This window comes from Danio rerio, chromosome 5, assembly GCF_052040795.2.
Source record: "Danio rerio strain M-AB ecotype USA chromosome 5, GRCz13ab, whole genome shotgun sequence".
NCBI lineage: Eukaryota > Metazoa > Chordata > Actinopteri > Cypriniformes > Danionidae > Danio > Danio rerio.
In genome coordinates, this window is record NC_141025.1 from 10,962,488 (window position 1) to 10,978,715 (window position 16,228).

A 16,228-nucleotide genomic window follows, 5' to 3' on the forward strand; every position below is an offset into this window, starting at 1 on the left:
CTTTGTTCGGTCATTTGTTATTTTTTCTGTATGTTCTCATAAGATCTAATAAAAAAAATAATAATAAAAAAATGTTTCACACATCTCCCGCCATCTTCCCGTTTTGTGAATTCTCCCGGAAAACTCAAGTAATTACACCCCCTCCCCCCAGGTCCTCAACTTTTTGGTACAGTCTTCAACATCTACCCCGGTCGTCAACTTTGGTACTATCCAATCTCCGCCGCCGCCCGCCCTCTCTCCATGGCACAGTTACTAACAGCACAAACACCCACCTGTTCTCAACTTCATTACTCAAAATAACCAAGTCCGACCCGCCCTCCAGTTCTCTCTGAATTTCGGAAACAAATGGTGGCACGCACTGTATGCTCTATATCTTTAAATAATGCACAAATTGAGGGAGCAACAGCCATACCATTTTCCCGCCGAATGCATTTCCGCTTCTGACCACAAGATGGCGGACATCCACAGCAGAATCCCAACAGTGTAAGTTTCTAACTAAAGTATTATTTAATTGGTAAATTAACGTTTGTATACATGACAGACATTATTTTACAACGAAATAAATAGCTCGCTAAGTGTTAATCACAGGGTCTGACCAAGAAGTTGAAAAACTAATACTTAGAGATTTATTAAGAACAGCTAAGAACAAACAAATCGGCAACTTCAGTGCACTCAGGATTAATGTAGGGTACAGTGAATGGCCTCATAGACTTGATTGTCTACTTTTTGTACTTTTTAAACGGGCTTAAAGATGCAATCTTAAAGGTTTGTTAAATTCATATGGTCTTTTTTGCATGATTTAACTTCTTTATGCGCTCTTAGCGATGTTTTCATCCATCTTGGAAGATTTTGAGACTTTATTTGAACATAATTTCCCGTGTTTCCCGGTGACAAATGTCATTTTGACAAGTTTTGGCAAAACTGGATTTTTCAACAAACTTAGCAGAACCCTCTGGGCAAATTTACTACCCTTTCGTTATGTTACTAGCTGTTTTTGCCCCATTGACTTCCATTATAATGAGATTTTTTGATTGCAAAGCCATGCCATGAATGATGTAATCATGCATTCTTGTTTGCTGCCAGGAAGAGGTAAAACTTGTCATTTTTACTGTTGATCATCAAAAATGTGGTTTTAATGGAAGTCATGGTTTCTTCTACATTCATTCTTCCATGGCGGGGCGCCACACCAAAATGCATTCCTCCACGGCTAATTCAGCTTCTCATTCAAGGCATTCAGTCATTGTTGTTGATGCCTTTAATAGCGAGTAATAATAGCACCAAACTTTATTAAAAGGTAAGTGAATTATAACAGCGCAAACTTTTCTGTAAGCATAGTAGTGCTGTGTGTTATTTGTTCAACCCTTTGAGGTTACGCTCTGACTGACTGACTGACAGGTGCGTGATGCGTGAGGCCAGCGAACACGACATGGCTTTATGTTTTGATGAACACGGTTTCCATAATTTTGATTTATTAATAGATAAAAAGTCTATGGTTCTGCATCGAGTGACTTGATCTTGCTGGAGTTTATAGCCGTTTCACTTTACTTCAGGACGCATTAATGCCACTCTGTGGGTCTATTGGAGACATTCATAAATATTGTGAATGAGGTGTCCTGCACAGTTTAACTCCAAATGTAATCACACACACCTGCTTGTATATTTCTAGTGATCTTGAAGACACTGATTAGCATGTTCAGGTGTGTTTGATTAGTGTTGCAGCTAAACTGTGCAGGACACCGGCCCTCCAGGACAGAGTTTACCCACCCCAGGCCATGATCTTTAGCCTCCTTGGTAGAGCAACCAACTCCCATGCGGAAGGTCATCGGTTCGATACCAGCTCGGAGCGGGTTGGGTGGCGTAGGACCAGCGGGGTTACAAGTGTGCAGGAAAATCTGCATTTGAGCATCGTATATTTGATGGGGCACGCAAGAAGTTTTGCGCATGACAAGTTTTGTCAAAAGTGTTGACTCACGGACGCATCACTGTATTTTGTATGATTCCTTAGACTGGTCTTTATATCAAAGGATAAAATTACATCTGTACTTTATTTATTTTAAAGGCTCTTTCAGGTAAATTACTATCCTATCTTTCTAATTTATTAACATTTCACACCAACAACCAACACACTAGATCTGGTTCATGTATTCGTCTAACAGTCCCAAGGGTACTGTCGGAACTTGGCAAACGTGCTTTTTCCGTTTACTCTCCCAGGGCTTGGAATGACCTGCAAAATAGGCTCAATCTTGACACACTTCCAACTCTGAGTACTTTTAAACATCTTTTATATAACATCTTAAAGGACACCTGTTATTGTTTTTTATGATCTGATGTTTTTATGAACGGTGATTTTGTAACTTTGTGTTTTTGTGATTTTTATATGAAACTTTGTGTTGCCTGCCATCTTGACCAGGTCTCACTGGAAGAAGAGACAGTACTGTCTCAATGTGATCTCCTGGCTAAATAAAGGAAATAATAATAATAATAATAATAATAATAATAATAATAATAATAATAATAATAATAATGAGCAGATGAAATCGGCGCGCAAGCAAAGAGATACGCATGCTCGTATTGCATAAATGCGATCTCGACTTGTAATACCGCACTCATGACATTTCTCATTTGTTATTGAAATAACGCCATATGTAGTTGGTAGATTTGTGTAAAAGGCCTGCCGCCACAGCTGGAAAAAATCCTAGAGGAAACACTGGAAGTATAATGGCAAAAACAGCCATGAACATAACGAAAGGGTAGTCAATTTGAGCAAAACACAAAGGTTAAACATTTGAGGTCAAAGTACAATCCAATTAGACCAAAGAATAATTCAAACTTGCCCTTTAGTTTTTAGAAAGCTAAAACATTATATATATTTTTAGTGTAAGTCTAAAGGCTGGACACCACACTGGGATAAACGTAGAAGTCAACTTAATGTATATAACCATTACTCCACAATGTCTGTTAACACGATACTAGCATGACTAGGCAACTACACTTTCTCTGAAGTGTATTTATTTCTGTCATGACCTTGTAAGCCAGTCAACCCAATAATTTTCCCATAATCTGCACAAGGACACCAGAAAAGGTCTGTTTACACAGAGTGAAATCCACTTGCAGGATTTATGTCTGGAAAGCATAGCCACTGGTTTAGCCATTTAGAAAGTTTGCAGCTCGAATATTGAATAAAAGAGTGAATATAAGCACTTTAAAAGGTGTCACATGTCTGCTTTTAAACCTTTCGGAAATCCCATCGACATTCATTGCTTTGTGTGATTTTCATGGCTTGTAAAGGAATTTTCTGTCATTTTTAGGGTGTGATCTAAAAACGTTGCTCTCATGCAATTTAAAGCAGAAGCTCAGACTTACTCAAACTTTATCTGACTTAAATATTTAAAATCAACACAGAATCCAGATATACCTTTTATTACATTTTTGTGCGTAAACCTTTGTGTGATGTATAGTCAAATTCCCATTTCTCTGTTCGGAAAATTTCACCAATCAGAGAATCAAAAAACATCTTTAGCTCTGCCTACTCTGAAATGTAATAAATAAATGATGTAATTGAGTCTCTCTATGCTCTCAAAATAGTTTAATATTAGTAAAAATGTGCATTTTGCATCAAACGTGAAGTAAATTATCTCTAGATACAACCAGCAACTGTAAACGTCTCGGTTGGTTTTAATTTTGCTGGCTTATTTGCAATGATTCATGGCTTTTTGGTTCGGTCATTTAAGAGAATAAAGGGATAGTTCAACCAAACATGAAATTTACTCACCATTTACTATTTCTTAAACTTTTTATAAGTTTCCTTCTTCTGATGTTTTGAAGAAAGCTTAAATCCAGTAGCCATTGAAATCCAATGTAGAAATACAAATACGGGGGAAGTCACAGGTTTTTGAAATATTTCAGACTATCTTATTTGTGCTCAACAGAAGAAAGTCAAACTGATTTTTAACAAGTGAAGGGTGTGTAAATAATAAAAGAATTTTCAGATTTGTGTGAACTATACCTTTAAGTACAGTATCTTTATACCTTTGGTCTCTTGTAAGGTTTTCTAAGACTTCAAGTCAATGTTCATAATTAGGGATTTCATATATTGTTTTAGCATTGATATCGCAATGTGATCACCCGCAATAGTCTCATAGCAGGATATGCAAGTTGAGTTTCTATTATACTTTATAATTTGCTTATGGTTTTGACGCCTGTGGTTGTATAATGATTTTAAAAGCATTCCGACATATGAAAATGGTACCATTTGTCCCTTTATAAATGATTAATTTTATTTAATTTTATTTTCATCATTCAATTACTTTACTTGGATACTGTTAGACTTGGAAAACGATAAAACACTTAATTCAATCTTTTCTTGATTGTAGTTCTATATTGTTTATTGTGTTTTATAGACTACAGAATCATCCCAATCGATCTAAGATTATAAATTCTTACTAAATAGAGATATTAAGTCATCTGGTAAGATTGTAATCCTATCACAAAATATATATTGCAAAATAAAAAAGCCCTAAATGAGTGGGACAAATACTTAAAAGTTGTTATAGTCCCTCAAACAAATCATACGTGATCATAATACAGCAGAAAATCAACATATTAACAAAATGTGAAATGGCACTTTGGAGTGATGATGCTGAAAATACCACTGAAATAAATGAACAGTTTAAACAGTTATTCTAAGTTGATATTAGGGGTGTAACGGATCATAGTTCGGGACATGCATGACCCGCGGATTAACATTTTCTTCTATTGGTAGATTAATTCTAAATTTGTAACAATCGCAGAGAGATCGCCTCACACGTCATTCAAATCACATGTATGAAAGCATTTAGGCTTTCCTGTAAAATATAATGATGACAGAAGAAGTTGTCGTAGGTTATTTAGGATGTGGTGTGCTTAGGTTATTAATGGTATTTTCTGTTATTATTTGTTAGGCTGAATTGCATTCAGTGTAAGCTGCATGATTAATCATTAAAAGATCGGGATCTCAAAACCCACGCAACAAAACTTATAAATGATGGTACTTATGTTTATTAATCTTTCCTATCGCTGCATTCAAATCTCTGTTTGAAAAATGCAAAAATCAAGAGATTCAGTCTTTAAACTGTTGAGTTAGTTATGAAGTTACAAAATACTTAATTGCTATATTTTTTTAAATACATTTTTTTATTTTTTATTAATTTATTTTTAATGACAGATATTGCAATTTAATTTACAATTTTATTCAAGCTTCAAGCTGATTTTATTTTAATTCAAGCTTCAGTTTAATAATCTGTAAACCGTGGCAACAATCCTGTGACGGGTCTTAAAAATGACCTATTTTTGAAACCAAGATATTCCTATATTACAAATGCAGTTTTTTTTTTATATTGATTTGTCTATTAATGCTTTTGAAGCAGCAGACGCTGTTGTCACACTTGTCAGCACTTTCCTGTTTGTTGGTTCGGTTGCACAATTCTGATTGTGTAGAACGAATGTGTGCTCACTCAATTGTCTAGTTATAAAGCCCCGGTCAGATCACACGATTTCGGCATGATTTCCTTAACGTAGGGTGTAATGGGGAGTCATAAACGGAAAAGGATGTCGTGACAAGATGTTCAAATTGCGATTCGATTCGATTTATTGCACAGCTCTAGGTAGCAGTTCAATTATTTAACCAAAAGGTGGCGACAACCAGACCTCAAATTTATGCCACTGAATAAATAGCCTGATCAGTGACTAAAAAATCATAATGTGATCCGAAATGTGAGATTTGTGATCTGTTACACCACTAAAATAATAGTTCACTTTATTAATTTTTTTTTTTGTAGTTTTGATCAAATAGATGCAACACTGTGAACAGATGGTGAACAGTGAAACTTTACCAAATATTATGACCAGTATAGTGAATAAATTAACTTCTGTGAGAGATTTCACATCAATATTCAGAGCCTGTCACTACAATTTTACACAACAGTCTTTTCCTCCCGTTGGTAAAGCTCACTGATATTTTTGTGGGAATCAACGTTGGCCTCCAGTGATTTATAACTCACTAGTTTATGCTGGAAACTTTGTGAAATTGCGGCAAAAGAAATCCGACAACTCATTGGATTGAAAAAGTGGCATGTCTGAGGCGGAACATTTTGTGCTGTGAAAGGACCAGTTGAACACAATATGGAGCGACAGCATGTCTGTGTCGCTCCAAGCCCAAAAGAGGGTAATGTTGTGGAAAATGTCCCTGGTTTCTCTTTTACAGAGCTTTGCAAACATTTGGGAGGTTGAAAAAAAAAAACATCTATCCGTACCATTTTTATTCTTGTTTGTCTGCCTAATTCTGAACATGACACTATTTTCACTTTGAGTGTCCAGTTTAGTTAAAAAATATGTAAGATTGTATAAATAAAATCATTGGTTCTTTAGCAGGCAGTCATTTAGTAACTTAAATGGTACTTTCTTTGAGGATAGTGAATGTTTATTCATGATTTTTGATATTTAAAATGTTTATTTTGAGACCATCAACACTGTATACTTAAAGTTGGGACATATTTTATTTTCTGTTTATTATTATTATTATTATTATTATTATTATTATTATTTTTGAAAGAAGCCTCTTCTGCTTAGCAAGCCTGCATCCATTTAAGCAAAAGTACAACAATATTGTGAAATAATGATCCTTTAATTTAATTATTATAATAATTCAGATATCATTCAAATATGCTGATTTACTGTGCATGATACAATGTTGAAAATAGTCATGCTGCTTAGTTTTGTGGAAATTCGATATTGATAAATGATAAATTGACAAATGTGGATTACCACTGTCCACATACTGTATGGATTCTTTCTGTTGGATGCAATTCAGTGATTCATTTGATCAAATCGGGTTTATTGGTTGCACATTAGTTGATAAAAAACTGGATCTAATCTAACAAAAGTACGACACCCCACTGAATATGTTGAACGAAAATATAAAATAAGTATTTTACGTTTTGTCAGTTTAGTGGCTAATTTGTACAAATTTGTACGAGTGCAGTCGTACGAAAATGTGCGATTTTAACAAGGAGGCGTGGCACCCAACCCCACCCCTAACCCTAACCGTCATTAGGTGATGAGCAAATCATACTAAATTGTACAAATTAGATTGTATGAATTAGCCACTAAACCAAAAAGTTATGAATTGCCATGAGATTGCGTTGGTTGCAGCTGGAAGGGCATCTGCTGCATGAAACATATGCTGGATAAGTTGGTGGTTCATTCCACTGTGGCAACCCTGGATTAATAAAAAAGGAACTAAGCTGAAAAGAAAGTGAATGAATGAATGAATGAATGAATATACTGAGTCATTTTTGCATCTTATTTTAAATTAAATGTTTTTTATATCATAAATATGTTGTCTAAACATGTTAATGATATATATTTAGTTTGAATATTATAATATACAGTACAGACATGGTCTGGATACCAGAGTAAGCTTTGCCATAATAACAGCACATCATATTACTGGCTATTTTTGGAAGTTAAATAAATCAAATTTAAATGTAAAGGCTTAATTAGGTAAAAGTTAGGTTATTCAACGTATTATTGACTTTAGCAGTTTTTAAATTGCTACAGTAAAACTAAAAGAAATATGACTTCTTTCACACTGTAAAAAGTTTTACATTGGTTAAACTTACAAACTCAAGTTCACCAGCTGCCTTGAAAATGTGAGTTAACTCAGCTTAGAGAGATTCTTTGTATCAAAGCAAGATGTTGAGTTTTAGTTAAATATATTGTAAAACTCAACATCATAAGTTGAAACAAAGAATCTCTGTAAGTTGAGTTGACTCGCATTTTCAAGGCAGCTGGTGAACTTGAGTTTGTAAGTTTAACCAAGTGAAACGTTTTACTGTGCAGAAGAAGTTACTGTAGAAAATACTGTGAAAAATGTTCTTACCCTGTTAATGATCACATAATATTTGAAAAATAATACAAGTTTCAGTGGAAGGCTAATAGTTTCGTCTTCAATATATAATTTTGTCTTCAAGATATGAAGTTAAAGTCAAAATTATTCTGTGATTTTTATTCTTTATTTATTTATTTATTTATTTGTATTTCCAAATGATGTTTAACAGGGCAAGGCCTTAGTCTCAGTATTTCCTATAATATTTTTTTTCTTCTGGAGAAAGTCTTATTTGTTTAATTTCAGCTAGAATAAAAGTAGTATTTAACTTTTTAAAGACCATTTTAAGGTCAATATTATTAGTCCCATTAAGCAATAATTTCGATTGTCTACAGAACAAACCATCATTTTACAATGACTTGTCTAATTTCCCTAACTTGCCTAATTAACCTAGTTAAGCCTTTAAATTGCACTTTAAGCTGAATACTAGTATCTCAAAGTCATCATGGCAAAGATAAAATAAATCAGTTATTAGAAATGAGTTATTAAAACTATTTTGTTTAAAAACGTTGAAAAAAATCTTCTTTCCGTTAAATAGAAATTGGAGAAAAAATTAACAGGGGTGCTAATAATTCAGAAAGGACTTTAATTGTATATGAACAACAGTATGTTTGTGTTGCTCTAAGCCTAAAAGAGTGTGTAATGTTGTGGAAAATGTCCCCTGCTTGTCTTTTATCAAGCATTGCAAACAAGAGGGGAATTGAACAAAAAAAACACCCATCCTACCATTTTTTTTCTTGTCAGCATAATTCTGAACTGCACTTTTCATCAGTATCTGCCAGTGTGGTGCAGTTGTGCTGGATTTGAGCTCTACCTGCAGGCATCTGCCGCAATAATTAGAACAAGTCCTTTTCCTCTTCATATCTCCCTGCACTTCTCAATGTGAGCCAGGGATTTGCAAAGCGCTCGCAGAAGCAGCTGTACGGCACAGACGCTGACAACATGGCAGTCTGATCGAGGTGGAATCATTTTACTTGGTTAACTGGAGGCTTGAAGTTGTCAAGGGCCTCATTAGAGGACGACTGCGGCTTCTCGGCCAAGCGCGTTTTCTGCACTTCTGAGCAAGACTGGAAATGGAGGTGCTGCTGAAGATGCAGCTGGTTTCGCTCTGATTTCAACTGTGAACGTGACTGGAAATCTGAATTTCAGTTTACTAGGGGCTAGTGCTACATGCTTGCATTTGTACAGTGGGTGAGAGAGCTTATGAAAACACATGCAATTACAAAAAAATGCCAGCAAACAAGACAAGATCCTCATCGGTTTGACAGCATATGTGTTGCAAATCCTCAATCCCCAATGCAAACACATTAAAAAACAAAACATGCTGCATTTTCTCACTACGCGAACAAATTAATGGCCCGTTTCCACTGAGTGGTACTGAGTGGTACCGAACCGAACTGTGCCGTACCACTTTTTCGGCATCCTTTCGAAAGAGTACCAAACACGAGAATGGGTACCAAAAGGCGGAACTAGACGCACAGCTGAGCGCTATTGGTTTACAGAGATAGGTCATTCGCTTGCGCAACAAGCCAGAATGAAAACAAAAGAGTTTGTTTGTAATACACAGCGAAAGATTACAGCGTAAATATATACATATAATAGCGAGGCATGGTCGATACGGGCTCAAAAAAACCTTGTCGTCGTCTTGATGAACAGCCACAAAGCCATGGAGTAGAGCAGAATCTACCCTGTGCCTCGTAGTTTTTTACGAGCCAGTCTGAAGCACGAGCAAACGTGAACAAACTGCCTTGTTTTAATTTTTATCATCACCTTTTGGACTAATATGAACTGGGAATGATGGAATGACTCTCTAACAGAGGCTACATGTGCTGCTGTAAGATTACAGAGACAGATGAGAGGTTTTCACTGACTGTAGGCTATATTTTGTGTTGTTTTGAACCTAATTAAGGACGAAATGTATGTTGTGTGGTTTTTCTGTAGTTGGTAACATATCGGAGACTGTAAGGGTCTGTATGTGTTCATATATGTTCATTTATTTAGTTATTTAATATAATTACAGACGTTACAGCAGGCTGTTTCGCACTGTCATTAATCTGCAGTTATAATCAAATCCTGTTTATAGAAAAGTTATATTTACGTAAATAAACATTTATACACAAGTATTTATGTGTGTAAAGCGTTTGTTTTGTGAGAGGTGCTTTTCATATGATGTGTGAGTGACCAGTACAGCTTTATTGTAGACATTTCCTCGAGCGAGAATGATGCGACTGAAAGTCTCTGTTGTACACTACGCCCACCAAAAGGGTACTTTTGGTAATGGAAACGCAAGCCTGATAAAGATGACCCGTACTGACCCAAACCGTACCATACTGTACTAGTCAGTGGAAACGAGCCATAAAGGTGCATTAGGTAATCTACCAGAATGCTAACGTTAGCATAAGTTTGAAAAATTATGCCCCTTGCTGTCCGAAGCCATGCCTTCTTAAGTCATAAAAGTGAATAGACAACGATATAATGAGGATAGACAACCTTATAAAACACTAGATCATTCACCAGTTAGAAAACTCCATGGAGACTATGGTCGGGTGATATCAACCAATTTGGCATCGTACGATGTCTAATGTAAAACACGACGATGTACAATGGCATCATCGTTGTAAGCGTGAATAATTAATGAATTTATAATAAACAAATTATTTGAAGCCTACCGTTTCAACTACCTGACCAGTATGGTCTTTGTTTGGCCTACAACCAAATCACCTGTCAATCACTTTTTTTCCACGGGAGTCTGGTATGAATAGGCAATTAAGTTATTTGTGTCATTATAAGGGTGTCGACAAACAAAGGAACCTACCAACAGTATCTGACGTTTTCACTAAAATTTCATTACAAGCATGAAAGCGAAAGATTGAAGCAGTGTACTGACACTGAGACACGTTACCTGATAGATTCAAAAGACAGAAGAGTCATTAGATACAGACAAGATTAATTAAATATCACATTTAACAACCATAGTGAGTTGAAATCCAGCAGTACATCCTTGATAAACTGTCTGACATGCACTGCTCTCTGGGGTTATGTGATCGGAGTCAGCGGGCCCGAGATGTATTAGTGTAAACGGGGCCCGAGTATGTATTTTCCGTGAATGGGTTGCTTCTGCAATGGGGGTGGGGCAGAGGATCCTCTAAGCATCATGACGTCTGTCCGCCATCGGCAATGGACAATGGTAATCTATCAACCTTACCCTAATGGAAACACACACTTTGTCCAGTTGTTGACAGGCCAGCGGGTGCAGGAATTATATTTCCACAAAAGTGGCATTTTGGTAAAAAGTTTAATAAATGTTTACATGTTGTAGACATTGTAAAGATTGCCTAGAAACATTTAAAAGACAATCTACAGATACTACCCAGATGAGAGTAAACAGATAAGAACTTGAAAAGTAACTTATGGTCAACAGACTATCTAAAGGGGGACCATCAAAATAAAGTGTTACCAAAGTTGGTTTTATATTCAGACTTTCTCCTAAATAATATTATTTCAGAAAAGTATTGTTTGCAAATTCTAAATAGTGAAACCATATAATCATCGATTACCTATAAACTACAACATTGTTCATTCAATTAAGTCATACCTACACACTATTTTAGAACTTATATTGAATGCAACGTTAGAATGGGAGCACATAACAGGTTGTCACTGTTCAAAAATGAACGAATGTGCGAATATAAATCAGACTTCATCTCGGTAAAGCTGGTTAAGCGGATAAGCACTATTTACTTCTGTTTTGTTATTCAAATAAACAGAAATCAGATAAAAATAGGAGTGCTTAAAATAGAAATATCATTGTTTTACATCACACTGACGGCAAGACAACTAGTGACTTTACTTTCAATTGTGCTCGCTGATACACTTACAGTTTTTCTCGTTTGCTTTGACCTGGTTAAAGAAAGTAGGTTCCATTTCATTTTCATTATCACTATCCCAGCAGAGCAGAAGACAGGTCTTGCAAATGTGTAAACCCTTTCTCATTGTGTTGACACATTTTCCCCACCATTTTCAAGCAGTCCAAACTCCATTGTTTTAGTTATGGTAAACAAACAGGAACCATCTATTCCTAACCATTAGAAACTACCAAAATCAGTATGAATTCACTGAAGCACCGGTTTGACACTCCTTTACACGAATCTTCAATTAGCAATCAGTCTGCAAACCTTATAGAAACGGTGGAAGGTCTGCGTTGTTCTATGCCAGCATGGATAGAGGAGGTCAATAGTGGCTATGTACTATCAATAGATTTGACTGTATATAGATTTACATGTTTTCTCTAATAGTTACAGTATTTTATTACTTTTGTCTGTTTTTTTTTTGTTTTGTTTTTACAGTATTTAAGTTTTCAGCCACAGTTTGAAAAACTTCATGAATTCAATATATATTTAGTCAAAGCATTTCTTATTCTGGATCCAATTCTTTGCAAAAAGGCAAATTTGACAGTCCAAATGGAAAGACAACAAATGGCATTGGCAATAGGTTACAATGGCAAGCAATGGTGCACTGATTCACACTGAGTTCTATATTTTCTATTTTGTTGTCCATTGTGTAATGATTAATTGAAAGACCTCATATACTTGTTTGAAAGTTGTGTTGTTTAAAGGTAAAACTAGCTTTTGTTGCATATTTTAAATGTTTTGACAGGGTATGTGCCTTTTGCAAGCTAAATGTGTCATTTTGATCATGAGTGCCGCTGTTTAGGCCTGTGTGTTAACTGTTTTGAAAATGTGGAGTTTTTAGCTGAAGGCTGCATCAAAGCAATCGAGAAAAACTGTAAACAACTAAATAAATGCTTGAACTTGAAAATAGTTGATTTCTTGCCAGACGTTTTCAGTGGCTGAAAAACACTTCCGTGCATATAAAGCCATTCATAAAAAAGAACACAATCGACATAAGCTTTGCGTGACTAAAATAGTTTTGAAACAGACCTCTGTTAAAGTAATTCTTCAGCCGTGGTGTCTCCCTTAAGATTGTTTTGAACTGCTTAACAACATTTCCCTCCAGCGTGCAAAAGTAACTCTGATATTGATTCAGGATTTAGAAAAGTTCTGATTCTGCATTTTGGCAGAAGCCCTTTCAAAAGCAGTCTTAGCTCCTAACGTGCAAGGATGGGGATCCTGCAGTTGGACAGGTGTAGGCTCAACAATATTGTGTGCCCAAAGAATGAGGTCAGCTGAATATTCTGAATGACCAGATTTTTCCATCAATGGATTTTTTTTCCCGCGATGGTACAAGTATATTTCAAGATGACTATGCCAGGATACATCAGGTTCAGTTGTGAAAGATTGGTTCAGGGTGCTTGAGACATAATTTGTATGCATGGATTGGCCACTGCAAAATCCAGAACTTAACCCTATTGAGAATCTTTGTGATGTGCTGGGAAAGACTTTGTGCAGTGGTTTGAATCTTCCATCCTCAATACAAGATCTTTTAATTATGTCTAAGTTTTTTATTGAAATATTAATACATCTCTGGGTGGAAATCAATGCTGTGACATTGCAGAAGCATATTAAAATGCATTGACAAATATATTTCATAATCAAAGCTAAAGACTTTACTTGCACAGACAGTGCTTATGCCAATATTAAAAGATATACTATAAAATGAAGTGCTATTTGGTTATAGCTCAGTTTTGCACAGGATGTGTTACTATAATAAACTGAGGAAAGCATTTCATTGTCTCTCACAAAGCCCTGCTCACAATGACAAATTGAATGATTCCATCAGCGTGAGATTGCCATGTTAAATATTTATCAAGGTGAACCTCGTCTGTCTTTAAAACAGTGGATGGACTAGATGAAGGTTGAAATCATTTGGCTTTTAATAGCTAAAGGAATAGTTAAAATCCTGAGAACACTCACTAATATCTTGTTTAATTACAAACCTATATAAAACCAGATGTACTATTTCACGTTCATGTGAGTTTAGAAGATTTGAAATATAGCACACAAGTGATTTGAACAGCATTTTATAGTAGTTATTGATTTATTCTCATCTATAATTCATTCACAGCAAAATTTACTCTTTAAATGAGGGCAAACAGGTTGGTAATAGGTAATGATACTTTGCTGAGATTTTGAGAGATTCAATGTACTATATTTTATCTGATATAATCTAAGGCTGTGACTGAAGTCAGTTGTAGTTTTGTGTTTCTCTTCTGTGTTTCTGTTTATTAACAGCAAGTGTTCATCATCAGTGCTCAATGATCACCTGATTAATCCTTTCATTGTCTCATGAACTTGAATACCTTTAACTCAATTTAGAGAGGGACCAAATACTATCTAAACTGAGTTAAATTTACTCAGGATTTTGCTTTGTTAAAAAGTTTCCTTTCAAGAGTTCACACTAAGCTGATAATCAATAGATCGTAATTGGCATGCTCTCTCAGAAGAGAGCCCAGAGCTCAAAATATACTCAAGCCCGGGGCTCCCTCCCGTTAGAAGGGCGAGAGGGGAGTTCAAGTTGAGGTAGGTCTTGAAATTTACCCCGCTAGTCACCATGTAAGAAGTGTAAACTAAGGTTGTTGATTGGCTATGGTGTATGTTTTTTGGACGGTGGGAGGAAACCAGGGAACCCGGGGGAAAACCACGTGAACACGGGGAGATAATAGAAATGCACAGAAACGCCAACCCGATAGGAGGTTGGACCAGTGGTGTTCTTGCTGCGAGGCAACAGTGCTAGCCACTGGGCCACCGTGTTGCCCTATCGTAAAAAAAGGAGGGGAGGGGGGAGGTCTTCAAGACGAAGATAACTGGAGTGAAAAACTTTGGTTATTTATAATGCTTCCGTAATCATCTAATAGAGCAGATTACAGAGCTAATGAGGTGCCTGCTGTGTTGATTATAAGCACGTGATCCTCTCGAAATTAGTTTATAAATAAACCGCACTTAAATGTTGAATGCAGTGCTAAAATAATATTTTAGGTTAGATGCTTTTTGAGATATTATCCAAAAACATTTAAATAATTAGTTTAATTAAAAATGACCTTCAAAATGCAAAGTTTTTTTCTCAAGTTGTCAAATTTTTATTAAAATTGTAGCTTTTTATGTGCTCATCACAGCCATCGCTACAGGGGTGTTTGGCTTACAATGCATAAAGAAAATATAAATGTTTTTGCATTATCTCACAAGTGAAGCTTTAATCATAACTATTGATTAAATGGGCAAAGATAAAAGACGTAACTTTTACCCAGCGTACTGTTAAACATACACAGAATCATCAAAGTTTGCATGAAAAAAATCACTCGCAATTGATGAATCTGAATCCTCTCAGGGTTTCCGCACTTCAAAACTTCCCTTCGTCTCCTTAATCTCAGCAGATGAAGAGCGAAAACACACACACACACACACACACACACACACACACACACACACACACACACACACACACACACACACACGTGCACTCACAACCCATCTGTCTCCAAATATATCTTGTGCACTCCGTTCACGTAAATCTTTCATCAGCCAGAAGAGAAAACGTAAAAGGGGAGGTGAGAAAATCCAGCTCTAACATTAATTCCCCCGTTCTCTTGTTAGCGTGTGCGTGATTACAGCCGAGCGTCATCTGCCCTCTTGACCTTCTGTGTTTTTAGATGAATTAAAGAGAGAGACTGCAGGCAAAAACAGCGTTTTTTTTTTTTTTTTTTTTCATGAATCTGTCTAATTTGAGATTTTAGGGTTTTTTGAGACTGAAAGAGCAGGGCCAGAAAGAAAAGAGTCAGCATAAGAGTTGATGTTACCACTTTACAATTAGCAGTACAGTGGTCCCTCGCGATCATGCAGTACACCTTTCGCGGCCTCGCAGTTTCGAAGATTTCTTTTAGTTAAATTTGACTAGCTTATGTAATGTTGGCCAGCTAGTAAAGTGCTGTGCAGGTAAACCTCACTCCTCTGACCTCTAAAGGTGCTCTAGCGACGGACGCTAGTGGCCACATTGTTTAGCCTCCTTGTTAGAGCAACCAACTCGTATGCAGGAAGTCGCAGCGCACTGGATGGTGTAGGATCGGCGGGGTTACACTCATTTTTATTATTATTTTTTTTTACACCGCATTGTGCTGTGCATCTTAATTGGCTGTAGACCATTGTCAGTTAATTCCCTTTGTCTCTCCTGTTCAGTACAAAATGCGTTTAGCTTGACAAATTGACCTAAATCTTCGATCGCTAGCAGTGTGAGTTCCAACAGGGATGCAAAAAGTGTTGTAAGTGTCCACAGCAAGACCATCGTAAAGGGGGTCGCACATTGGATGCGCCACACCATGCAGCGCCATGCATTTTAGAATTATAGGTTAAT

General features: G+C 36.2%; 1 long non-coding RNA gene across 3 annotated transcripts in view; it reads left to right on the forward strand.

Annotated features, from left to right (window-relative positions):
- Window positions 1–210: 210 nt before the first annotated feature.
- Window positions 211–16,228, forward strand: part of LOC141385756 (uncharacterized) — a 121,934-nt gene continuing 105,916 nt past the window's right edge. For all 3 annotated transcript variants that reach the window (XR_015490873.1, XR_015490874.1, XR_015490875.1), the window contains exon 1: window positions 211–483. This is a non-coding gene — a long non-coding RNA (uncharacterized LOC141385756). The remainder of the gene's footprint in view (window positions 484–16,228) is intronic.